This window comes from Neopsephotus bourkii, unplaced genomic scaffold (assembly GCF_033783945.1).
Source record: "Neopsephotus bourkii isolate Nb327-2 ecotype Australia unplaced genomic scaffold, CSIRO-AGI_Nbou_v1 NB_1524, whole genome shotgun sequence".
Classification (NCBI taxonomy): domain Eukaryota; kingdom Metazoa; phylum Chordata; class Aves; order Psittaciformes; family Psittacidae; genus Neopsephotus; species Neopsephotus bourkii.
The window spans coordinates 25891-53417 of NW_026902000.1; the positions used below are offsets into that span (position 1 = coordinate 25891).

At 40.4% G+C, this 27527-nt stretch overlaps 1 long non-coding RNA gene across 1 annotated transcript; it reads left to right on the forward strand.

Annotated features, from left to right (window-relative positions):
• Positions 1-263: 263 nt before the first annotated feature.
• LOC133221218 (uncharacterized) lies at positions 264-23671 on the forward strand. The gene is made up of 4 exons (XR_009727937.1): positions 264-521; positions 864-988; positions 23080-23220; positions 23556-23671. It is a non-coding gene; the product is annotated as an uncharacterized LOC133221218 (long non-coding RNA).
• The last annotated feature ends 3856 nt before the right edge of the window (positions 23672-27527 follow it).

A 27527-nucleotide genomic window follows, 5' to 3' on the forward strand; every position in this document is an offset into this window, starting at 1 on the left:
ACCAGCCACAGTCAGCCAGTAAAGAACCACAAAAATACTTCTATGGGGTTTTTTTTTGTTTGTTTGTTTGTTTGTTTTTGTCAACATTTCCCCCCCCCAGAAGTAAAAGTGTTCTATGAGTTCAAAAACTTTCTCTTGTATTTCAAAACAAAAATTATAAATAATCTGAGGATTTTTCCAGAACAGATATTGGAAAAATTCTGTATAAAAGCAATACAACTTAATTAAACAAACAACAGAAAATTAAGAATTTTACCATTTCCTTTTTTAATGGTTTATCTTCACTCTTTCTTTTGGATTTTCGAAAAAGGCCAGAAATTCTGCTTTTCAATGTGGTTCTTTTTCTGCAGAGAAAGTAGCCCTAGATATACCTGCCTGCTGTTTCTTGAGTTCCTCTTTATCCTGGTCATTGCTCACTGAGCTGCTTCTAATGGGTTTGTTCATCTTTTACTGTTGGAGATTTATAGCCTCAGAGGCATACCTATCTGTACCCTCCAAGTACCTTAGACTAAAACAAAATTGTAAGTAATCTAAGGGAAGAGAGTGAAAATCCATAAATGGTGGATTTCCAGTGCACTCTAAAATCCCTTTCTCTTTCTTGGCCATGTGCATTGCCAGTCTAGCCAGGTAGTGCCACTGGTCATTCCTAATCCAAGTGCCTTGGTTTCCTGTCCCTGAAACCTGAGCAAACTGAGGGTGTGGGAGAGTAGAAAAGTGTCCCTTTGGTACAGTAAGCTATCCTCATCTTATCCTGATGGAGGGGTTTAGATGTCCTCTTGCTGTCTACTGTCTCAATTAGAAATGCCCTCAGTCCTCAGACAGGTGCCACGCACAGGTGTCTAACTGCATTTTCTTCTCTTTAGGTATCTAACTTTCATTTTTCATCACATACTACAAATATAATCTAGACTACGATATTTCAGAAGAATTTCTCACTGAAACGTTTGAAATGCCTTACAAAACTAGATGTGAAGAGGGGCCATGAGAGGTAATAATGAATGAGGTCAATTACTTTGTCCTTCCTTTTCTCCTTTTTTCTTGTTATATTCAGCTTGTTATTTCTATGAAAGGTTTTCTCAAAAATAATGTGTGGATTTTGGTCTCTGAGAATTAAATACAACAGAGCTAAGTGTGATCTCCCTTGGAAGATTGCTCCATATCTAATTTCCTGGGTTTGCAAACGATGTTATCAGATCACGAACAAATGACGCTCTCCAGTTGTGGGATCTCCAAGAGGTATGATGGTGTGTCTGAAAAGCAGTGGATTAGCCACTTTTGTCTTATTGATGAGCAATAATATCAGAGTACCCCCACCCCTCTCAGATCCCCCAGATCCCCTCCTAAAGAGAGGAATTAAAAAGAAAAGAAAAAAGAAAATTGTAAGGTACATACCCATATGTTACAGTTCTATTATGATATTGCTTAGGAAATCTTCTGGCATTTTGAGAACTTGCCGGTGTCAAGGAGTTTCAAATCCACATGTACCAGAAAAGACCAGCCATGAATGCACTGGGCAGGCTGCGGGGCAGCTGCTACTGCTGACACCATTTCTACCCTTGAGTTTAGCGCTGGGTTCGCTGCTAGAGGTCAATATGAGATAGGACTTACTTACCCTTTAGTCTGTCTAAAACTGGAGGTTTAAGGGCAGTGGTAGTTTAAGGGCTGAATGTGAATAGTGTTATCATAACATGTTTAGCAAAGGGCAGCAGAGGAGTTAAACACAGCACACTATATGTATTTCTGCATTTATCTACCCACGCTGTGGGAAGTGAAATATGGATCAAAAATACATAAAAATTCAAGCACCTTGAGAAAGCAGTATCTTAACCTAAAATTAATCACTCCTAAATAAAACTGTAAATACTTTCAGTTTTTCAATACTGTTAGAGTATTGGATTTTGGTTTTCTTACATAAATCATGTGTTGAAAACTACTGACACAATTATAGGCTGCTTCCTCATTTAGGTAAACAACCCTTTCTCCCTACCTCCAAAGCAAACAGGCTTTTGAGAACAATAAGTAATTTATGGCAAAGAAGCTGTAATCATAGGTAACATTTTTACCTGGTTAGTGTAAAAAAGGTAACCTCTGTGTTAAGAGAAATGGGCACCCACATGACAGAAATAACCAGTACCTCAGTAAGTGATGCAAATAGGTCTGATGCTAAATACTGAGCATAGGAATGGGTAGTTCTAAATTGTGGAATAGAAATAATTACTACCCTCAGGCTTCTGGATACTTGTTTAACTTAATTCTTGTAAACATGTATGTGTAGAAGCACTTACTTAGGCAGTGTCTGGGTTTCCAGTGCCTCTGGGGTCAAGTGTTTGACAGTATATGTATGATGATGCATAAGGACCACAGCCAGAGCCATGGGCTCTCTGTGGGTGAGAAAACATAAGCTGTAGAAAGCAGTCCGAGCTGGAGTGTTTTGTTGTTAAGTTTTCATCTCTCAATTGAATTCACTAAAATACGTTGGCTTTTGGAAGTAAGACATAGGGTTATGAGGCACCTAGGGTCAGTTCGGTAGGGGTGGACATGTTTTGCAGTAGCAATCAGAGCAAGTGAAGTAGTGGGATATATCAGACAATAACACAAAATAACACAGTAAGTATTTAATTTGTGTTATCTAAACAGAAACATATCTTTCTCCTAACCTTGAATTAGTTACATTACAGCAGAAGGATATGGCAGAAGGCAATGGGAATTATTAGAGGCAGAGGGGCTACTAAGCAAAGAGGTATTTTATAAGGCTTGCCTGACCTAGTTAAGGAAGGAGGACACAATAAAACATGTTAGGAGTGTATGAAATATGAACTGGTATGGAGAAGCTCAATCAAATGCATAGCTTTTTCACATAACAAAAGTACAAAGGGATATCGAAATAAAAAGCCAACAAATTTAAAACAGATAAAGAAACACATTTTCATGCAACATTTATTTAATCCATAGAAACTGCTGATACAGGAGGATGCTGTTGCCAGTAGCTTATATAGGTAATAAAAAATGACATGACACATAAGAAAAGGAGTTCAGTTACACAAGCCAGGAAAAAAGTTACATTATATGAGCAATTAATCAGGCTTCAAGGGAAAAATAATGATCAACTGCTGGGTGCATGATGAAGTATCTGAGCCTTGAGTTCTTAAAAAGGAAGAAATTATCTTAAATTCAGTAGAATTTGGTCTAATTAAGGCCTATGTGATTGGCTTCATCATTCCGCCCTCTCCACATGATTGTATAATTAGGAAAAAGTATATTTAAATAAATACCACTTGGTGCCTAAACACAGGATTTAATGCTAACATCTGTCTGTTTAGCTTCCATCGTTTGGGAAAATGTTATTGTGAAAAAGTCAGCTAATGCTTGTCTTAACATACCATAGTTATCCTGCCCTGTGATGTTAAAGCCAGCTTGCACTAATAGCTTCGATTGGGCCACACTTTTACAGAACAGTCTTAGGCAAGGATCTGGGCATAAAGTCCTGTGTAGAGTCATGCTAATAGTTGAGGTTTCCTGCAAGAATGCAAAGCCACAGGGTTTGTAAGGTAGGAGGAGAATATTTATTAGCATATTTTTGCTCCTGGGCTACACAAGCTCTGTCTTGTTGATATGATACCAACATTTTAATTAGAGAATTCCAGAATTAAGGCATTTAGCAGATATATGCTGTAGTATTATGCTTTTATTCATATAAAAGCCCCCTACCTTTACCAACCCACGATGCAAAATCCAGTGAAATTATACTGGAGGAATATATATCTACCTGTAATGTGTTAATAATAGCTGGTGTTAAAAATTATTTGAAATATTTAAATTATTTTGAAAGGAAATACACAATATTCCAATTTTTCGCAGCAATCTTGGAAGAAACATTAAATAAAAAGGATTCTGTCCCTTATTGTCTCAGGTCTCCTTTATATTACACTGTCTAAATTTTTTTAAAACACAGTTGGTTTATATCGGAAGTATTTTTGAAGCTGATCTTGCATATTTAAATCCTCTTTTAAGTTTTCAAAGCATTTTTCTCATGAGGATGTCATGCTGCCTGTTTTATATCCCATGATGGTCAGTAGCAATTTAGCTTTCTACCTCTAAAAAGACTTTTCAGGACCTCATTTTGTATAGTCTTGTGAAATGAATGGGTGTGAAAACTGATGTTATTGCATGTATGAGAGTATATATCAAAGATAAAATAGTCATCACTGGATTTCCTGTGTCTGTAAAACAAGAAGGTCTCACATTTGACAGGCTACTCACTTATATCTGATAACTGACGATTTTTTCTCCCTGTTCGGTCATACCGTGAAGCCTTTATTATCCTGCTATTGTCTTGCAGGTCAGAGGCTGCAGAACAAATTATTGTGATAAATGTCAATAGTTAATTTAACTCCCATTAAAATTTTCTGTGTCATAAGCCTTAAATTAAAGACTAATGGCATCTCTTTTATTATTCTTCATGGCAGTAAAAACAGTGTTACATCTGGCTTTGGCTTGCAGGGAAAGATGAAGTGACATGAAAAACTGTTGCAAAAAAATATAGGGGCAGAAAGTGATGGCCTACTGCTTTTCATGATTACCTGACACTCTGCCCAGCACTTGTGATATGAAGGTGGCTGGCTGACCTGCTCAGCCAGATCTTGACCCTGCCCAGTGGCCAGTGGCCTCGCAGCGCAGCTTGTCTCCTTTGGCACAGGTTGTTGTGCAAGTACTCATATGTTTCAGAGCTGTTTGAAATTCCTGAAGGTGTTGCTATTAATTGCAGTCAGCCATAATGAACCATGCAGAAAGTTTTCTCCCCTGTTTCCACAATGAGATGGAAAAGAGAACTGATTTTTGCTTGGATTTTTGTTAATGACATGGCCAAGGAGAATGGGCATCTCATTTTACAAATAACACAAAACCTCAAATTCGTACCGGAGCCAATCTAATTCTCATTGAAATTCAAACTCCATTTGCTGAGGATGGACTGGAGCCAGGTTTTAAACCATTTTTATCTATTGCCTTTGTGCAGTATCTGCTTCTGTTTTGAAGAACTGTATTTTCAAACCCTATCCTTCTTAAAAGTAAATGTGGTCTAAAAGGGTGATCCCCCAAAACTCTAGAATGTGGACTAGAGTGCTTGTGTGGAGGGAAAAGGTCTATGAAGAAACCAAAACTAAGGGAGCTGGAAGATATGGACAGGGATCCTACTTTCCCATTGTCACTTCTGATTTTGTGGCCTCCCTGTGACTTGGAGTTTCCAGCAGAATGGGAAGTGCTTTTCTCAGTTTAATAAGTAGCATTTTAAATCTTAATGTTAAGGTCTATCTTGGTTTTAATGTCATCACTTAGAAAATGGGAGTTTAAGCATGTGAGCAAGGCATTGCCTAATAATATGCGCTTATTTTTCACTTACAGTTTCACTCAGTATGGAAGAGCCATAGGGCTGTGATTCAGACTGAAGACATTAGGTATGAATGTAGGTCACTTTGCTTGATTGGGAAAATCCTGTATGGAGAATGCAAACGTAGCAATGGATATTTATTGTTGACTTGTCGTCTCACAAACTATATGTAATGAGGCTGACAGTGCTGTTAGCAGCTACAGTCAGATCTTAATATTCTTGATTTTAAGCATGTAAAAAAACAGAAAAAAAAACAAAGAAAAAACCCACAAAAGAAAAATATCATGGAAATGAAATGTTTATGAAAGACCAACAGAGGCATTCCCTTTCTTTGAAGATGATGAACCCTGACCTGGCATTAGGTGTCACAGCAAGGAGATTGTGTGCCTAAGTTTTTAACATTTGACATTAAACACAGAAAACTTAAGAAAACTTCAACTATAATTAATGTTTAGTTTTCAAGATAAGCAGAAAATTAAAACACAAAATAACCAGCTAGACCTTAAGCCAGTGCAGGTAACCTAAATCCTTTAATGAAAAAAAAAAAATCCTAAAATAACCTTCACATTAAAAAAGATAACTTTAAATTAACTTTAAATTTCCTTTCAAAAGGTAGTTAATTACTAAGAAATTATCTGCATCTGTTAGCAACAGTAACTAAATATAACTTCTGAAAAACTTAATTACAAGATACTTAATCTCTAACCTAGTAACATAAATAAGAGATGATGGAGAAACACTTTCATGAACCAGCCATTTTGTCCTTGAACCCATAAGGGTGAGAGATGACCACCACTGGAGACCACAGTGGCAAAAGATAATTTGATACTACCGGTGCAGTGCCATAACAAGACACAACAGTGTTACACAGTTTTGATTTTTCTTCTCTGTAAGCTATCTATGAGGTAGCTTACTTGATAAAGCATGTGAGTTTGGAGATAAAGGCTAAGCAAAAAGGAAGGAATACTATTGTGAATAGTTTTAATGCCACAACTTTGCTATAGCTGATGTTATATCATTTTCTCATTGCCTCTCCAAGTGCCCTGTGATGATGAAAGGTTTCATTTTTCTGTTCTCCAACCCCATAAGTTCTTTTTTTGTCAAACTGCAGCATGTTTGTGAAACAAGGATGAAACTCTCAGTGGAGTGTTAGAGCAAATTTGTTTTGTGAATCTGAAAGGTCTGAAATAGAGGAGTTCTATTTGGCTTCCTCAGATGTGTCTCTATTGAGTTGCCAGCAGGTCTTTAGTCAGTGTTTTTTTTCATCTTTTTCCACCTTCAGTCTGTTCAGAAGTTCAGGGTAACCAGAGTGCTCTGCTGGTGTAACTGGTTTGTTGTCAAGCCCAGAAGGAGTTGAAGAAAATAAAGTGAAAATCCATTCAAGAAAAATAATTACAGGATTTGGAGGAAACAGGTAGGGAACCCTGTTTCCTGTATGTGTGCATCCCGTTGGCACAACTGCTTTCTGTGTTTTCCCTGCCATAAAGGGAGATCCTCATCAGCTCTTTAACTTTTAGAAAGTTTGAGTTCTGAATTACTTGTGTAGCCCCTGTGTTATACTGCATGCAGACCTCATAGCAGCCTTCCAGTATCTGAAGGGGGCCTACAAGGGTACTGAAGAGTGGATCATCATCAGGGACTGTAGTGACAGGACAAGGAGTAATGGGTTCAGACTTAAACAGGGGAGATTTAGGTTAGATATAAGGACAAAATTCTTTGCTATGAGGGTGGTGAGGCACTGGAACAGGTTGATCAAAGAAGTTGTGAATGCCAGTTTCTGGCAGTGCTCAACAGCAGGTTGGATGGGACTTTGAGCAACCCTCTTGTAGGAGGTGTGCCTTGGCAGGGGTTTCTCTTCCAACCCCAACCATCCTATGATTTTCTGAACTGATCTCAAACTGGTAAACTGGTCAGTTGTCTGTGGATTTGTTTTAAGTTGTTATGCAGGAAGAATTTTTAAAAGGTGGAAATATGTCAGTAGGTTCAATTGTGTGGGTTTTATATGTTTGTTTTAGAATACAGCATTATGGCAGTATTAAATTTTCAGGAGACTTGGAATGCTTGATCTGAAAATGAGATAGCCTTCTAGACTTTGGTGTCAAAGTAATTGATACTGGAAGAGGATAAAAAAAATTAATACTACAGAATTTTTGTAAAATATTTTGATATTGTGGATGAAATATTTCTATGAATAATAACTAGGACTGTGTCCTAGTCTGTGTTTGAGCTTTTTATTTCTAAAGTATACATTCTTCTTTTGAAATATTCATGGAAAGTACTAAGGTAGTCACCTTACTCCACAATCTATTATTTGCAAACAGGCAATTAGGAGGGCAAATAATTTAATATTACTCGACAGACTGTTAGCCTGTAAGGTTGTAATCCAAAAAGGAAGAAAAGGCAGCAGCCTAAGGAAACAGCAGTTATATTTGGACATAAGGAAGAAAAAATATCTTAATAGTGAAGCTTAGTAATAGCCAGAGTATAGGCACAAGAAAGCAGAAAATTGCTGATACACACAAAATTTGGACTGTGTCTTGCCATTGAAGCTGAGTCAGCTTGAACCTGAACACTAATTGGCACTCATGGGTTGCTCTCTGTACTTCTCCTTCGTGACCTGGACTTCTCTCAGGTGATGGCATGTGCTGAGTACCTGGGTGAATGACAGTTGTGATGGGCAAATTTGGGCCTCATTTCCCAGAAAGCTGGACCTTCGTTAGGGGAAAGGTGCTTTGAATGACTGAAAATAGATTCAAGTTCTGGGGAAGACAAAATAACTGAAAGATTAATGATGTTAAGATTAGACTCATACATCCTCCCATTTCAGGAGGAAGAAAATGGATGTGTGATGCAGTGAGGAGGTACAGCCTGGAGCATGAGAATGAGACAGACATTTCATGAGATTCAAATAGGAAGCTGCACTGTCCCATGAGTAGCCTTGTAAAATAGAGATTTTCTTTTAAAGAGTGATTTAGAACTATCCCAAATCTATAATTAAACTCCTTGGATTTCTAGATCACATAATTAATAGTATGGGAAGAAACCTTATTACAAGTCTTTCATAATGAAGAAGGAAAGGTATAGGAAATACCTACCCATGTCAAAATTCTGCCAGACCAGTGAATGCTAATACACACACTGTGTGAAAACCATTCCAGTATATAACAGCAGTAGCAGCAACCAGAGATGGATGTTTGAAGGCAGGGAATAGCGCTTTCAGCACGAAAAAAAAGAATATATGTTTTTCTTGCAGGAATTTACAATGATGTCACAGTAAAGTCTGGGCTGGAACTAGTAACTAATCATTTACTCTAAACGAGTCAGTAAAGTGCAATCTATTGTCAATTCAGGGGGGGGTTAACTTTATGTATGATAAGCCTCCAACTGAACAGTTACTACCTGAAAAACAATTTGCTAAATATTACATTGTGATTTTGGATGGCTTTTAATTATAACTAGATAGAGTTAAAATAATAAATTTCCAAAGTATTTTTCTTTCGTTTTTCTAGGAAGGAAGCAAAAACTTTTTAATTAAATTAAAATAGAAGTTTGTTCTTCCACTTTCAGTGCTCATTCAGAGCACTAATATTTGGTTAAATTTTCTCCTCTTCTCTTTTGTCCCACTATTAATGGTTGTCTTTAATTACTTTCCTTTTCTTCATAGCAACTTATTAGCAAGTAAAATCTGTAGTAGTGATTGATACAAATGTGAAGTTCTTCGTATTCTCCTAGAAACTTGGATTCTGAATAGCTTAGAATAATATGCTATTCTTGAATACTATCTAATTATATATGTGGATTTTGTTTTTTTTTTTTAATTTTATTTTTTTTAACAAATCCCTAGGATAATAGGATCACTGGTCTCTTTCTTTATAGTTTAAAAGTTCTCATCCTGCAGATGTTTGCATAACACTTTAGTAGCTACTAACAGTTTATGAGCTATATACACTACTGAGTTTCAAGTTCTTTTTCAGAGTTGCCATTTAAGATGTCTTCAAGATTGCTAGTTGAATATTTAGTTATGTGAGAATCTTCTGTAGACACAGTTTAGTATAAATCTCATTAAAAATTATAAATATATATTTACATGAAACATATCCTTCATTTAAAGTAAGGAATGGAATTTCAATTATGTCTTTGGACCGACTTTGCGTTGAAAAATGGAGATGAATAATAGATTTATGGAAGAAAGATATTTTAGCTGGAGAACAGGTGAAACAAATTTGATTAATAATAGAGTATGTCTGTTCAAAATCTGAATGGAATGTAAATATAATACAACATTTGTGGAAAAAAATGGGAGAGATCTTCTGAACCATATAGTATCTGACAAGGCTAGGACCTCTCAGTAAGACTCTTATTCTGAGTTTTTCCTTCTGTTTCATATTCTCCATGTGTATATTTAAGATTGATGGAATCCGAGACTTCTGTGCTGCTACACCTTCTGGCAAGGTTCTCCTTCAGCTGCTTACCCATGCCTCCTCTCAGTCAGAAGTGGTCCCTGCTTGAGGAGTGCTTGCAGGTGCTGGGATTCATCTTACCTTACTTCAGGTGTCTCTGAGAGGGGTCAACACCTGAATCAGAGGCAGTCACCCTAAAATCGCTGTGTATGCTAAAGAGAGAAACGCGTATTTTTGTTGTGTGATTCCCCCAACCACTTTTCAGTTCCTTCTGACCTGTGCACGTTTTCTTTCTGTTGAATAATGGAAGTCCGGAATGGTATGGTATACCATATGTAGGTATATCCCACTTGCCAGAGGCATGAAATGTTTCTGTATAGCAATTTACATTTTTAAGCCGTGTTGTCTATGTGTACTACTGTCACTAATAGAGGACAGCAGAGGAGAAGGCCCAAATAAAATCCTACAAATTTGTCCTACAACTTTGTTTCCTATGTGTTTGTGAGGGCCAGATTTTCTAAATTATTTTGGGTTTGCTCAGGTGCAAAATACAGGTTCAGAGAAGTATTGAAGTTCAAGGTACCCTACAAGTATAGACTATAGCCACAAAACAGGCTACTGAGTTGGGATTACAGATGATCCTGCCCCTCTATTCTGCTCTCGTGAGACCTCACTTGGAGTATTGTGTACAGTTCTGGTGTCCTCAACATAAAAAGGACATGGATCTGTTGGAACAAGTCCAGAGGAGGGCCACGAGAATGATCAGGGGACTGGAGCACCTCCCATATGAAGACAGGCTGAGAAAGTTGGGGCTGTTCAGCCTGGAAAAGAGAAGGCCGCGTGGAGACCATAGCAGCCTTCCAGTATCTGAAGGGAACATATAGGGATGCTGGGGATGGACTCTTCATTAGGAACTGTAGTGGTAGAACAAGGGGTAATGGGTTAAAACTTAAACAGGGGAAGTTTAGATTGGATATAAGGAGGAAATTCTTTCATGTTAGGGTGATAAGGCACTGGAGTAGGTTGTCCAGGGAGGTTGTGAATGCTTCATCCCTGTCAGTGTTCAAGGCCAGGTTGGATGAGGCCTTGGGTAATACGGTTTAGAGTGAGGTGTCCCTGCCCATGGCAGGAGTGTTGGAACTCGATGATCTTAAGGTCCTTTCCAACCCTAGCTATTCTATGATTCTATGATTCTATGACTGAAGTCTTCTAGTGAGTGGAGATGGACAGGGATGGTCTGTACTTTTAGTTTCAATTAAGGATAATTAAAACTTCCTTGTCTGTTAATTTGTGAGCTATAGAATTATCTTAAATTCAAAAAACCATAAACAACTTTGATGAAATATTGCCTCAGTGTTGGAACCTCCTGAGCTAGTCTTAATGGAAACCATTAATCAGAATTTTTGTATCTAGAAAACTGATATTTCAGGCTGCAGAGATTTACCCTTTGTGCCTAGAGTGAGCCTAATAATTTATGCTTGAATTAGAGATACCTGCTTTGTTACAAACGTCTGTTGTGACTGGTTCGGCCTGGCTTATGGCAGTCTCTTAAAGACGCAGCTCTCCACAATTCTCCACTTCTGTCACACATAAAAATAAATTTATTGTGTTTTAATTGTATCGTGGATTCATATAAAAAAATTTATACAACTGCAGGCTAATTTAATGCCTATTGTAAATGTCATTCATCATGACACTTTTGTGTCAAAATTAGTTTCACCACTGGTTTCTCTCCACGATGTCAGAGAATACATGAGCTGTTAACTAGTGGCAATATTTCCTCAGGGTCCTTTGCAGTCTTCTGGAAGCCCTGACTTCTGGAGGAGAGACCCTCATTTTTTATTGGAAAAAGAGAAAGTGTGTGTTAGATCTCTTGGCTCAGCTGTTCTGCAGGGAAAAGCCTGAAAATAAGAGCATAATTCCTCCTCAGTGTCCAGACACCACAAGACAAAGAATCCATCATGAAAAAGATGTTTTTAAAAGGCATTTGAGGAAGGGGGTTGTTTCAGAAGGAGTAAAGTCTGACTGATGAACTTATAATGCCTAGAATTGGCAAGGCTGCCTATGTTCTCGAACTGAGTTCAGCCTGTACAACTGGAGACACATAAATGACTTCTGCCTTTTATCTTGCATGTGACAGTTAACAATTTAATCTCCTGTTTGTTGTGCAGGTTAGATGTACTTCCAGGTTAGTGGATTACAACAGGAGAGAAAAGTGCCTGTGCTTGCAAAACAATTACTCTGATCCTCCAATCGTTTATGTGTTATAAAGCAAGGTAATCTCTCAGATATTATATACATGCATTTAGATTTCGAATTTCTTGATGCTCAGCAGTGTGCTGGGTGTTCTGATCACTCAGTTTTAGACCCACATTTCATTTAGAGGGCATCTTAACTGAAGGAGGTGTCATATGAGCAATAACTTGTTGTGCCTCTTTTATCAGTTGCTTGGGTAAAGTTACTTTAATTCCCTTTCAAATAAAGTTCTTGATGAAGTACAAGGTATGAGGTTTGCAGGAGTCTTGGCTAATTCAGAGTTGGCTATTGTGTCAAATAATGTTGACCATGACTACAGTCTCTTCTGACCCTCATACTTCCTATACCAGTTTGTATAACTTGAACAGAAATGTGTGAGCAGGGAGGAGTTGACTGGAAAGGATCAGAGCTGGATTTTCTTCAGTGCCTGTTTGTCCCAAGTGCAATGACTGCAAAATGAGCAGTATCTTCTCCCCTTTGACAAATGGGGAGAAAATAGCTCTTTCTGTAATAAATGTTTGTTTCCTTTGAACTCATCTTGTTTGTCAGTTTAGTTGCACCCTTCTCATCATGTCCATTGTTTTACAACAGTTTTCATTCGGTTTGGTTGTTGGTGGACAGAGAAGAGGAAATGAGCTGTCATGTTGGGGAGGGAGGACTGGGCTGGCAGAATTGCAGCACTGCTGGCTGTGCAGGCTGTCCAGGCACCGTTGGCTGATGCTGGCACTGCCAGAAGTTTTAGAGAAGTTGATGCTGGTAGCATTTTACTTTAGTCCAGGTGGAAACTTAATTCTCATATAGATGCATGTCACGATGGCAGCTGAGGCTGGTCCTGGCCTGCCCTCCTTCTTCCTGAAGAGCTCTAGTGGCTACTGCCCTCTGAACCAAATCCTTCCTAATTACCCCCACAACTCCCTAATAACCCAGTACAGAACAGCTATCGCATTGGCTTGCACAGATGTGTGCTTGTGATGGAATGCAGGCCTCCTTCATACCCTATCCACTCTTTGTTTGGGTCAGGTCCTTTAAAGGTAGGTGCTTCAGTATTCATTCACTGCCTTGTCTTCTCTGCATCTCCTTTTCTTGCTTTTTGAAGGGTATCAGCTTATACAAGAAGATGAAATAGACATCTGGCCCCATCAGAATTGCCACACAAATTGGCACTGTATCATTTCCTTGTTTATGCCCTGATAAACTTTCTGTCAGACAGGGTGAATAAAATCTGACAGTGTAACAGAGCACTTGAGATATGAATAGTACACTTTAACACTAGGTTGAATTCACTGGTTCATTAAATAAAGGATGAAAAGTGTGTGCCAGTCCAAAATCAGATTGTCATGTTTGCAGTGACTTGGATGCTCTGATGCCTCTGTGTCTCTGTGCTTTTCAGGGAGTGTTTAAGTCACAGGAAAACCACTTTTACTTGAGCACACCTTGGCTTCTCCATTGCTTTGGGTGTCTAACCCGAGTAGTTGGAACTTATATACTCAAATTCTAGCAAAACTCATTGTCTTTGCAGCTTCATTTGTTCTCATTAGTATGTCTCTGATATAGAGATTAGATATCCACATGATTAGAAAAAGGCTCAGCTCTGTGCAAAACTATTCCTTCCCCTTGAAGGGTGGTGGATTAGTGTTGTCTAGTTCCTTGGCTGGTGCTCTCTTTTTCTTCATCTTTTCTCTTTAGATATTGCACTGTCAGAAGAGCGAGTTCAGGGGGAAACAACACTGGCTGAGGACACTTAGTCCAGATAATTTTGATTTTCTGGCTTAACATAGTTTTTTAGGGCTATGTATAAAACCAGTGAGGCATATAGATGGTTGGAGGTCCCAAAGGTCTCAGGATATGGTTTAATTTTTCTGGAAATTAATCAGTTGGGATAGAAGTGAATATTTCTTCTCATCAAGCTCTGTGCTGTAGCCCTTGTGCTTCTGAGGAGAATGTTTGACGTTTCAGAGAAGTAACTAGAAATGCAAGAAAGTTTGTTTTTTATGTCAACTGGGACAGGCCAGCAACACAATTAACTAATTTGTGCATGTTGTCATATTCATGTGGATTTGTTATAATTTTATGTGGTGTTATCCTTAAAATAAGTATAGCTGTTTCTTATCAGTTTATTTTTTAAAAGCTGCATTCAGTTCCTCTCTAGCTTTTATACTGACACCACAGACATGCTGCAATGAAAAAAATTGGTTTGCTCTTCCAAATATGATCAGTTACAGACAGGATAAGCTTCTGACCTATCCTATATATATATATATGTACAACATATATATTAGTTCTTGATGAAATAGGTAATTCTTAGCTGTTTTTAGTAAGCCTCACTCATAGTCCCATTAAGTCTTTATTTCAGCAGCCTGAAATAACGACTGGCTGAAATCACGAGACTGGGATCAGAATTAGAAAGAGTATTAGGAATCTGAAACGTTTGTTACTTCCCGCACTTGTACAGAGCTCACAAGGGAAAACTATCCTGCTGAGGCTTGTTTTCCCACTACCTCACCAAAAGCAGCTCTGAAATCATTTTTACTGTGTTGTACCTGAAGACAGTGATTAAAAGCCTCTTTGCAAGTACATTGTGTTAAGCAGGCAAAAGACAACGCAAAGACTTTGAAACTGCTTTCCATTTTGCCATTGGTAGGAGATGGGTTTATTTAGCAATAAATATTACTGAATGCGCAACTCACACACTGTAGTCGTCTTCTCACTACAGTTACATACTCTTACACACATGCCATCTTGTACAGAAGACCTGTTTTGATACTAACTAATAAACTGCAAAACCCCTTCCAAAGCTACTGTATACAAGGAAGGCTGTTAGTGATTTATCTGTAATTCCTTCATATCAATCACTCGCTTCTATCTCATGTTTATTATTCATACGAGGGGTTGTAAGGTGGGCCATCTTTCCTTTTTTATGCAGGACAGATTCATTTACTGGTCATGGAGTACAGATAAGAAGGGCTTTTGTTTATAAACCCATTATGTAAACTCTTCTCCTTGCTTATAGTTTATGGAGCATAGAGAGCATGATTCTCTTCCCACTTACATATAAACCTTCGACTACTGTAACTCACAGGAATTCACTTAAGTTATTCCTGGTTTACAGTACTGTAAGATAAGAGCTAGAGGATACTTAACTTTAAGAAAATGGAACAGGTTTGCTGTTCCCTAATACCTGACATTATGCATTCCTAAAACCTTAAAATTACATGTGTGTTATAAGAAGGTGGTTTTTTTCTTTCAGAATACTGCTAGTCTAGTGGATTTATTTTTTTTTTTTAATCAAGAATCCACACCATTCAAATAGTAAGCTTCCAAGTCTCCCACCTTTGATTTGAAGTTCAACGATGTCTGAAGAAGAGTACATTTATTTTCTCAGCCTGTACTGCTTATGTTTGGAGCTTTTGGATTTCCACTAACAAGGTTTGCATCCTGATGTCCATAGAAAGGAAAAAGATGTGCAGACTTTATCCAAATTAGATGCAAATTTGTTATGTGCTGATATTGCTTTTATGAATGTTGCTATGAAATTGCCTGTGTTTTGTACAGGACTCAGTTCTTCACAGGTCTGGGAATGGTGGGATATGGAGTCTTTCCTCAGCTGCTACTAAGCTGACTTGGTTAATGGACATTAGCTTCCTTCAGAAATTCCTCATGAATTTTTTTGGTATTATCAATTTCTGTTGGACCAAATACTGAATTAGTGTGTAGACTGTTAGGGGTGACTGTGTGAGTTGGGTGGCATCATCTGACAGACCCGCCACCACTTCTGCACTCATTGCCATGGGCAAGGAGTCTTCTACTCCAGATCTGGCGGAACAGCATCATTCACATTCTCCCCTTCTTTTTCTCTCTTTTTCTTGACTTCACAGTATCACAGTATGTTAGAGATTGGAAGGGACCTCAAAAGATCATCTAGTCCAATCCCCCTGCCGGAGCAGGAGCACCTAGATAAGGTTACACAGGAATGTGTCCAGGCGGGTTTTGAATGTCTCCAAGGAAGGAGATTCCACAACTTCCCTGGGCAGCCTGTTCCAGTGTTCTGTCACCCTCACTGAGAAGAAGTTTCTTCTCAAGTTTAAGTGGAACCTCTTGTGTTCCAGTTTGCACCCATTTCCCCTTGTCCTATCATTGTTTGCCACTGAGAATAGCCTGGCTCCATCCTCGTGACACTCCCCCTTTATATATTTATATACACTAATAAGGTCACCCCTCAATCTCCTCTTCTCCAAACTATAGAGACGCAGCTCCCTCAGTCTTTCCTCATAAGGGAGATGCTCCACTCCCTTAATCATCTTAGTTGCCCTGCGCTGGACTCTCTCCAGCAGGTCCCTGTCCTTTTTAAACTGAGGGGCCCAGAACTGGACACAATATTCCAGATGAGGTCTCACCAGGGCTGAGTAGAAGGGGAAGGAGGACCTCTCTTGACCTACTAACCACCCCCCTTCTAATACACCCCAGGATGCCATTGGCCTTCTTGGCCACAAGGGCACAGTGTCGGCTCATGGTCATCCTGTCGTCCACTAGGACCCCCAGGTCCCTCTCCCCTACACTGCTCTCTAACAGGTCGTTCCCCAACCTATACTGGAACCTGGGGTTGTTCCTGCCCAGATGCAGGACTCTGCACTTTCCCTTGTTATATTTCATCAAGTTATTCCCTGCCCAACTCTCCAGCCTGTCCAGGTCTCGCTGGATGGCAGCACAGCCTTCTGGCGTGTCGGCCACCCCTCCCAGCTTAGTGTCATCAGCAAACTTGCTGATAGTACACTCAATTCCCTCATCTAAATCATTGATGAATATATTAAATAATACTGGTACCAGTACCGACCCTTGAGGCAATCCACTAGATACAGGCCTCCAACTAGACTCTGCCCCATAGACTACAATTCTCTGGCTTCTCTCCTTCAGCCAGTTCAAAGTCCACCTCACTGCCCGATCATCCAGACCACACTTCCTCAATTTAGCCGCGAGGATGCTGTGGGAGACAGTGTCAAACACTTTGTTGAAGTCAAGGTAGACCACATCCACCGCTCTGCCATCATCCATCCACCATGTTATTTCCTCATAAAAGGCTATGAGATTGGTGAAGCATGACTTCCCCTTGGGGAAGCCATGTTGATTGCCCCTCATAACCCTCTTATCCTTGATATGCCTTAAGATGGCACCAAGGATAAGGTGTTCCATCACTTTCCCAGGGATGGAGGTGAGGCTGACCGATCTATAGTTACCCGGGTCCTCCTTCTTGCCCTTTTTGAAGACAGGAGTGACATTTGCTTTCCTCCAGTCCTCAGGCACCTCTCCCGTTTCCCAAGACTTAGTAAAGATGATGGAGAGCGGTCTAGCAATGACCTCCACCAGTTACCCCAGCACCCGCGGGTGCATCCCATCTGGACCCATGGATTTATGGATGTCCAGATTGCTCAACTGGTCTTTAACCCATTCCTCATCGACTAAGGCAGACGCTGCGTTGACCTATCTTCCTCTGAGGTCTCAGCGGTACAGGGCTCTTCAGGACTGCCTCCGGCAGAGTACACAGAGACAAAGAAGGCATTCAGTAACTCTGCCATCTCTGTATCTTCTGTCACCAGGGCACCCGTCCCATTCATCAGCGGGCCTACATTGCCTCTGGTGTTAGTTTTATCTGCCATGTATTTGAAAAAGCTCTTTCTGCTGTCCTTGACCCCTCTCGCCAGCTTTAATTCCAAGGAGGCCTTAGTCATCCTAGCAGCTTTCCTACATCCTCTAGCAGCAGCCTTATATTCTTCCCAAGTGGCCAGCCCTTCCTTCCATGACCTGTAAACTCTTCTCTTCCCCTTGAGCATACCCAGCAATTCCCTATTTAGCCACGCAGGTCTCCTGACCCTCTTCCTTGACTTCCTACGTGTCGGGATGCTCTGATCTTGAGCTCGGAAAAAGCAGTCCTTGAACGTCAACCAACTATCTTGGGCCCCTTTACCTTCAAGCAGCCTAGCCCATGGGATTTCCCCTAGCAATTGCTTGAAGGGGCCAAAGTTTGCCCTGCTAAAGTCCAGGGTTGCGATTCTACTTGCTATTCTACTGACCCTACCACACAAGATCCTGAATTCTACCATCTCGTGGTCGCTGCAACCAAGGCAGCCCTCAACCTTCACTCCTTCAAACACACCCTCCTTGTTAGTGAGGATGAGATCCAGCAGCGCACCTCTCCTGGTTGGCTCATCCACCATTTGCATGAGGAAGTTATCATCCATACACTGGAGGAACCTCCTGGACTGCGGCTGGGTTGCCGAGTAGTCCTTCCAGCAAACATCAGGGAAGTTAAAATCCCCCACAACGACCACGGCCTGTGACTGTGAGGCCGCTCTCAGCTGCCTATAGAAGGCCTCGTCAACTTCCTCACCCTGATCCGGTGGCCTGTAACAGACCCCCACAACAGTATCGCCCCTGCCAGCCTGCCCCTTAATTCTCACCCACAGACTCTCAACTCGCTCATCATCTGTCCCCGGACAGAACTCAACACATTGTAGCTGCTCTCGCACATAAAGAGCAACCCCACCACCCCGCCTGGCTGGCCTGTCTTTCCTGAAAAGGACATAGCCCTCCATGACTATATTCCAGTCATGTGAGCTGTCCCACCACGTCTCTGTAAGTGCCACCAGATCATAATCTCCTGACTTAACACAGGTTTCTAGCTCCTCCTGCTTATTTCCCATGCTGCGCGCATTGGTGTACAGACATTTCAGGGAGCGAGCTGAGCACACCGATTTCACCCTAGGATTACAGGAGGCCTCCCAGTCTTCATCAATTCCGGAGCGCTGTCCCACTGAGGCAAGCCCAGCTACAACCCCATCCCCCTTCGAATCTAGTTTAAAGCTCTCCAAATGAGCCCTGCTAATTCGTGCCCCAGCATCCTTTTGCCTCTGTGCGATAAACCTTTCCCACATGCCAATGTCCAGACTGGTGCCCTATAAAACCAGCCGTTATCAAAGAATCCAAAGCCCTGCCTGCAGCACCAGCCTCGAAGCCAATCGTTTATGGACTGCATTTTCCCATTCAGTCCCACATCATCAACAGAAGATGGAAGGAGCGAAGAGAAGATCACCTGAGCCCCAGAGTCTTTCACCATCTGCCCCAAGGCCCTGTAGTCTTTCTTTATCTCCCTCAGACTGCGGGAAGCAACTTCCCCCTCACCTGTCTGGAAGACCAGCAGCGGGTAGTAGTCTGTCGGGCGCACCAGGTTGGGGAGCGCCCTGGTGATATCCCTGATCCGGGCTCCAGGCAGACTACACACTTCCCTATGATGAGGGTCAACTCTGCATATCGGGCCCTCTGTTCCTTTCAGAATGGAATCACCTACTACAATGACCCTTCTTTCTTTCTTACCAGAGGCAGTCTTGAAGTGTGAAGTCGACCGCTTTTTCCTATGTGGCCTTGTAGGTGGGCCTTGCACCACATCCTCACCTACCTCTCCTTGCAGATCCAGAGCCTCAAACCTATTACAGAGGGACACCTGGGGAAGTGGGGCAGGAAGGGAGGAGGGCTGCCCACGACGCCGACCCAGAACTCGCTTCCAACCCTCATCATCTTTTTGGTCCCCTACCTCCGGGCGACAGCTACAGGACAGGGGCTGTCTCGGGCCATTCCCCTCTGTCTGAGAGGGGAGGGGGTCCATCCCCTTTTGGGGGGTATCTCCCTGGAGCCTGTTTTGACTGCACAGATCAGGGGTCCTTCAGGAAAGCCTCCTAGAAAGATCATCAAAACACTGACTTGTGTTAATAATAAAGTGAGAACGTTAGTAGGTCTGTGTTTTCTACAGGAAATGCATAGGGAGCATAAGTTTCTGAACACCTGGAAGGATGTTTAGCTCATAATATTGAATCATTTTCAGAAAATCACGTCTCTGACTAGCATGTAGTCATTTCGTGCATGACCCCTGTATCCTACTGGTCTTCTTGGTATGCTTTTCCACCATTACTTGTGCACACAGTGCTTTTGTGTTGCATTATTAATGGTAACCTTTTCCCTACAGGCTGTCTTGTTAGTCAGCCATTGTTTTGACCTCCTGGCCTGAGTTATCCAGGAGGAAAATGTCAGTGGACAAACTTGTAGCTTTTTTGGTGTCCCTTCAAGAATGCTTTTGTTGTTTTGTGAGGTTTTTTTCCTAGCTGTGGTAATATATAGAAACTGCCACCCTCGAAAGTGCAGAGCACAAAGGTGATCTGATAATTATGGCTAAAGGCAGACCCCTGAAATGTTGAGTTTTGCCTGAGTACTGTGGTTTGCATCACTATTTAAAACAAGGCAAGTCTGTCATCTAGGAGAAACAGAACAGCAGCAAGAGCCCATAACCAGCTAAACAACTGACCAATACAAACCCTCACTTGACCCAAATCATTTTCAGAGACATGCAAATACAAAAGCTTTCTTTGGAGAAATGTTTGTGGATGGTAGCTAGCATTTGTCTTGTGTCATCGTATATAAGCGTAACTTGAGGTTCGCTTTTTTTGTCCACAGGAAGTGTGTGATTGCCTGATGGTCACCAGTGTTTCTTGCAAGGTAGCTGTTGACCTGCTGGGAATTCCAGGTCAGAATAATACTTGCAGGATTATCCCAGCTCTCCTGGGCAATGTTACTTTCGTACACTTCCCTGAGATTTGTTTGAAGTCTTTTGTGAATCTTTTCCTTAGAAATCAAAAGAAAAACTTGTTTTGCTCTTTCAGGAATCCCTTGATAGGAGAAGGGTTATGAACATCAAGTTTTCTACCTGGTCATATTTTCAGTCATTACTTTTGTCATTTTCCAATAAACACTTCATTGTAATATTATTGACCACTTAGGCATACGATCACAAGAAGTGGCAATAAATATCTGGAGCTTAATGTTGAGCTGATCCAGAAAACAATGTTTCTTCTTGACTCCAGTATCTTTGGATCATGACCTAAGTGCTCTCTCAGGCTTTCAATGCTCATCTTTCCAGTAAAATCTGATGACTTAGAGTAGCAGGGAGGGTGAGAGTATTTGAAGAGTAAGAATAAAAGGAGGAACTGAATTATTTGACAGTAGATCTGATAGAGAAGGAAAAGAATAATGTTGTAGGAAAGAAGATGTAATCTTAAATATTTACTGCTCTGTTGTCAATGTCTCTGGACTGATTTAATATAGCATTATAAAAAAGTAAATTGTGCCAGACACACTTTCATTTTGTATGAAAAAATAAATTTAGCTGCAATTCAGTAAATGTTTAGGAAAGTAACAGATATTGTCTTGTATAAAGAACCTAAGATCAATAGCACTAACTTTTTAAAAGGACCTAAAGTTGCACTTTTATTGCATGTTATAAATAATCTTGTCCTTAGTATTGTGTCCCCAGGCAAACAGATCAGGAACTCTTTAAGGAGGAGATTGGAGTTCAATGTGCTCAGGTTTTCAGTACCTCTAATTTCCACAAACTTCCATATCCTTGTGTTTGGGATTTTTCCCTAAAAAAATTATTTTCATTTTTCTGGGATGGCTGTTTTTTCCAGGGTTACTACTTTGCCCTTGGTTCAGATAGATACAGCTAAAAAACAAAACAATGTCTTCAGGATATTCCTTTTAGGGCTAAGCACAAATACAGTGCCTGGGATATTATATGGAAGTCAGGCCTTTTCCTGCTAAGCACGCAGCTGTTGAAATAAATGGGTAGGTTGTGATTTCTGTACTGCTCAGATGTTTTTTGGGCTGCAATTGATATGTAGATACAGATCAGTAGATACTAATTTTATTATTTCATCTTGTTCTTCTTAAAAACTCACCATAACACTGAATTATAGCATAAAAGGACGTGTTTTGAGTCAAGTGTGTGCTTAAAGCAAGGGCTCAGCATAAGTGTAGAGTTTAAATCTCCCTGCCCCTGTGAATTCTTTCCCAAATCACTGTCCTTTTTGGAGCCTGGAGAGATTTACTGATTAGGCACAGATTGGTGCTTAATCAGAGAAAGTCAAAAACGCCCGCCTTCGATGAGGCTTGCTTCCGGGGGGACCACTGCCATCCTGGTCCTCCTGCACAGCTGGGTGCTCAGTAGGGCCAGCAGCTTTGTCAGGAACATGCCTGTGAGTTAGCATCAGACAGCTAAAGCTGTTACTGCCCATAGCTGTCTGCTCCACCCTGCTGGTGGTAAACCCACTTTGATGTCAGGTTAACTCAGAATGCCGGGCTGAAAAGCAGTGTGAGTTAAGAGTTGATTCATGAGTGGATCAGACATCTCTGCCTTGGGGGCAGTAACACCTGTTAGGCAGGTGGGGAGGAAGGCAGGGAGTGGTATCAGCTTCAGCTGTCCAATTTTCATCTGCTGCTGCATGTCCATCAGAGCCCTGCAGTCACAGGTTGCCCTTGATTAAAATGTCCTTCCCAGCCTGAGCTATGCTGCTCCTTGTACTCAATGGGATTGAGGTTTACAGGATCAAAAGTTCTGGCTTTTCTTGACATATGGCCACAAGCCTATTGCAAAAGCAAACTTTTCTGACCATATGAGTCAGAGCTGTGTGATGCTCTCTTCAGCCCTCAGCATGAGGATAGGGAAGACTGCAATTTGAAACTCCAGCAGCTGCCTTTTCCTTCTGCTTCTGCAGTTTTTCTGACATCTTCTCTACCTTACTGGATTTGTCAAAACCTGCACTTAATTTTGCAAATCTCAGTAATTTTCTCTGTTTACGTTACACTACATTTTGCTAACATGTTTTAGTAAATCTGTTTTTCTACTCAGATCTTAAAGGCAGCTGCAGTTAACAGCCATGCGAATACCATAGGGTTAGCTTGGTCAACCGAGTGCTTTCTTTTAGGATATCACAGTTGTTCTCAATTTAAGGACTACCTGTTATGGACAAAAAACCATGGTCAGTCCTGGACATTGTAGGCAAAATAGTTAAGTTTAAAAACTTGGGTGTAATTTGTTGTTTGTGTTTGTTTGTTTGTTTTCTGCTTTGCTTAGTGGCTTGCTTTTATCTGTAGGAGCCTCTATATGGTTTTATTAAAAATGATAATCCCATTTATGAATGATTTCCTGATCTCTTGCAGTCTGAGCTCTGCTGACCATCTGAAAAGCCTTGCCAGCCTCTGAGAAATTTCAGTCATAGACAAAGTCTTTATTAGTAAAGCAGAAACTGCTGAAAGTTGTCAATTAATCTCGTATTGTTTTGACCAGCCTCCCAAATTCAAGTAAGATGGAAGAAGCTGATTTGCTTGATTAAATTAATCTTGTGGTGTATTAAAGGACTTTATATAAACTGCACCTAGACAATATGCTGGGGTCAATTGCGGGGTATACAGGTACCCATGGTAAAGAAGCTATGTTTCAGGAGTAGCTTGGGAAACACGGAGATGCAGAACTGCTTTGGAGTGCATGCTAAGCTTGGTAGTACAGATGTAGCTCAAACATCTTCTGTTCCTGCTTATGATGACAAAAATAGTATTGCTAAATAGTCCTGCCTTTCTTTCTGGCATGAAATCCATTAAAAAGAAATGAAAGACACTTGTTATTATCTTCTACGCAGAAGAAACTAGTTGCACTGGAAGCAGTGCTGAAAGAAGTAACCTCGCTGTAAGATCTTCTGGCAGTACTTACTCAGCAGAGATGAATAAGGAGGGAGAACATCAGAAAGCAGAGGACGTATGGGTGAGTAGGACAATCCATGTCATGAAAGCTTTCATTAGAAACCGGATTTATTCTCCTGGGTTCTTTTAATATTTTTTGTTTATTGTTTTCCAATAAACAAAAAATTGCCTCTTATATATGTGTATTAGTGAGAAACACAGGAGTATTACTGCTGGTACTCAGCCCGTGCAGAAGTGTAAAAGCTGCAGTGGAGCTGCTTTCACCTCCCACTCACTCTGAGAGCTGGAAAAATAAAAATACAGATGCCCGGAACAGGTAGAAAAAAATAAAAATAAATAAAAATCTGTAGTTGTGTAGTCCCAGTGAAACTCACCCTTATACTCGCAAAAACTTTGTTCTATCAAAATCTCCATGCTTTTCCTATGGCCAGTTCATATCCCATTATTTTACAATTAGGAGATTATTATTCTTCTAAGGTACCAAATCAGATATATACCTTGGAATAGGAAAATATTAGGAATGATGTATCCCTTCACTCCTTTTTTAGTTTGCTGATAATGAGCCAAAATTGACTTGGCTTTGTAGAAGTACAGGTCTGTATTCAGATTAGTTATACGCTAAATACACTTTCGCTGTAGGAAAAAGTCTGCAAAACTCCTGAAAGAAGTTGCTAGCTCTCTGAAACAAAATGTTCCTCATCCATATTTTCATTTCTTCCCTTTTTTTTCCTTTTTTTTTCTCCTTTTGCAGACCCACTAAATGAACGTGGGATTGTTTGTTTTCTGCTAATTAAAACCATTAACTAAATTATTTAATTATCCCAAGTTTATTGGATCACTCTGGTTGGGAGTGAGTAAGAAAGATTTGATCAGGTAAATATATATAGCTGAGGAAAGTATGCGTTTAATGTGGGAGTTGGCATGGGTTAGTGCGCCAAATATTATTTTAGATTTGTTTTTTTAAACACAAAAGATGGTGAATAAAGATAGTTATTTAATCTGGTTCTGTTTCTCTGGAGTCAGTGCTAGTGTTGCATTGATCAGGTACAGGGTTGGGTGTGTTCTTGCCCCTTCCATTGCTTCCCTTACTCCTTTCCTTCCAGTCAGGGTGTCTCTTGTTCTGCCTCAGATTAGTGGATGAGGGAAACTAAAGCAAATGCAGTCTCCTGTGGGCTTGCGTACAGTTTAGGGTGGAAAGGGGATTGCAGCCACAGAAAGACTTGCATTAGATCTTTAGCAGACTCCGTCAAACCTCTTTGCCTTGCTACACAGTACATCCTAAAGTGTCTACTTGCAGTACAACAGGGGATTAAAAACCACAACTATGACCTGCCTCAGAAACAGACTAGGGAAGAGGGAAAGTGTCAACCAACAGTTTTCGTTATCATCTTTGAAGCTTTGCTATTTCTTACTCTCTATCATTTTTCTTTCAAATCTCTTACTCTAAGCACATGCCTCAGGAAAGCATTAAAATAACATATTGACTTCTGCAGCTCCTGCCTCTTTTCTTTCTCTAACAAATATTTATGCAGGTTTGAGAGCAACACAGTGCATGGAGCCATCACAGTGATGGCTGTTGAGCTGGGTTCAGCTCCTAGACTTTTGTTTTCTAGAGCCTGCTCTCAGACTCTGCCTTGCTCTGACTCTTGCACTCTCAGAAATGCCCAGGGTGCAGACAGAGCCTGATGGCTACCCACACACCTCTGCCTTACCTCTGGTCTTGGTAGTCTGTTTCCATCAAGCTCTCAGTTTCCTTCCTAATAGTTCCTGGTTTCAAACATTTTCTGTTTGAAACAGAAAATGTTTCACTTTGCTGTCTTCTCTGTTCTCACATTTCTGATTCATGCAGATGCTGGGGATGCAGAATAGAGTGTAACACAGACCCTGCTGGTAGTCTCCCTCTGCTGCAAAAACTGGCCCTTTCTTTTAACTGGTTATTAATCTAGGAAGGGATCTTCACTTTCTCCTGGGTATTTTTGTATTTTTTTGTTTTGTTTGGAGTTAACTGGAAGTTCAGCTGTAATTGAAGGTAAACCTTTGGGTCCAGAGGAGGAACTTAAAGAGGACTGAGGGCTGAGAGAGTTGGGTTTGCTCATTTTAGAAAAGACAAGGCTCTGGGAAGACCTTATTGTGACCCTTCAAGGCCTATAGGAAAGATGAGGACAGACTTTTTAGTAGGGCCAATAATGATAGGACAAGGGGCAAGGGCTTTAAATCAAAAGAGGGGAGATTTAGGCTAGATACCGGGAAGAAATTTTACTATGAGGGTGGTGAAACACTGGAACAGGTTGCCCAGAGGTCGTGGAAGCCTGTGAACATGCAAGGTCACATTCAAGCCACATTCACATTCAAGTCACATTCAAGCCACATTCAAGGTCACATTCAAGGTCACGTTCAAGCCCTGTGGACATTCAGGGTCAGGCAGGACAGAGTTCTGAGCAGCCTGATCTAGTTGAAGATGTCCCTGGTCATTGCAGGGGAGTTGGAACTAGATGATCTTTAAAGCTCCCTTCCAACTCTAAACTATTCTATGATTCTAAATCAGTTAAGAAAAAGGAATCTGGATTGCATTTGTCTTGTCTTCTTAAGGAAAGAAGTTGTGAATGGGGTAGAGCTTTCAAAAATCATGAAGGAACAAGATGATAGCCTGTGCAGGCAGAAGTGCATACCTCTTTCAAATGATTCAGTCTTTGTTGTGGTGTCTTGGAAATATCATGTGTAATTCTGCTAAGCACACTGAATCATTAAATACTGTAAGCTCTTTCCATTATTAATTGTTCTCACATTCTATAAAGCAGGAAAACAGCCAAAGGTGCATAATCTTAATTCCTAGTCTCCTTATATAATTTAACTAGTGTTCAGTGACCTTTATCTGGAGAATGATTTTTTAAAAGCCTTTTCAAAATCCTTTTTTTTTTACATGACATCCGTACTTTCAGCTATGCCTGAGTTTTTTTGCCAAGCTTGGGGGAAGGTCAGGATATTATATGAAACAGATCATCTTGCTTGTAGCCATTCTCCAATAAAGAAATAAAAGAGATCACTAAAGCATGTTGAAGCCATGATAATCCAGATTTTGGAAATTCCTGTTAGCAGAGCACTTGCGGGTATTAACAGAAAATATGTTTTCTTTAAGGATGAGTACCTGCAATAGCTGCTGTCACTCAGTGACTGAGAGCTTTCTGTGCATGCAGATATCATGCTCAAAAAAGTGTTGCTCACGTCGCAGTCTTGATATGTGCCTTATTATGGTCAGATCGGTAAAAGCAGAAGTATGTCAAATCTGACCACACTTCAAACTACATTAACCTTTTTTTTGGAAACTGGAAGATTTTTTTCACTGAGAAGTTTGTATCTGTTTACTCCTGATTGGGCAACCACCTTTCCCCCCCTATCTGTTAAGATAAAATGTGAATTTCTTTAAACTTTCTTTGCTTGAAGATGCTGGTGGACAAATAGCAGATACCTAAATAATAACAAATCATCAAATTCAGTAATATGTCACCAGTGATCCAAATAGCAGAATTCATTGCTCATTTTAAATAAAAACAAACAAAAATCCTTTGTGTATTCCAGGGCAAGGTATTCCCCAGGGAAAAAGAAAATCTAGGGAGTGCTTAATGCTTGATGTGCTGTGGTATATATCTTATTATAAGAATGAAAAATTGCACTTGTCACCTGCTGTATTTTCTGGCTGTTCACCTTTTAGGTACAGAAGTCTTCAAGGGCAAGTTCAGGAAATTAAGATAGAAGAAACAGGAAAAGATCAATATTTGCTATCTTTTTTTAAAAAAGAAGTTTTACTTGGCTTGAAGAGATCCTGTTATAAGGTATGCATAAGGTATGTCCTTATTTTGTACATTTTGAGCTACTTCCTAGGCCGATCATACGCATTTCAAAGAAATGAAGAA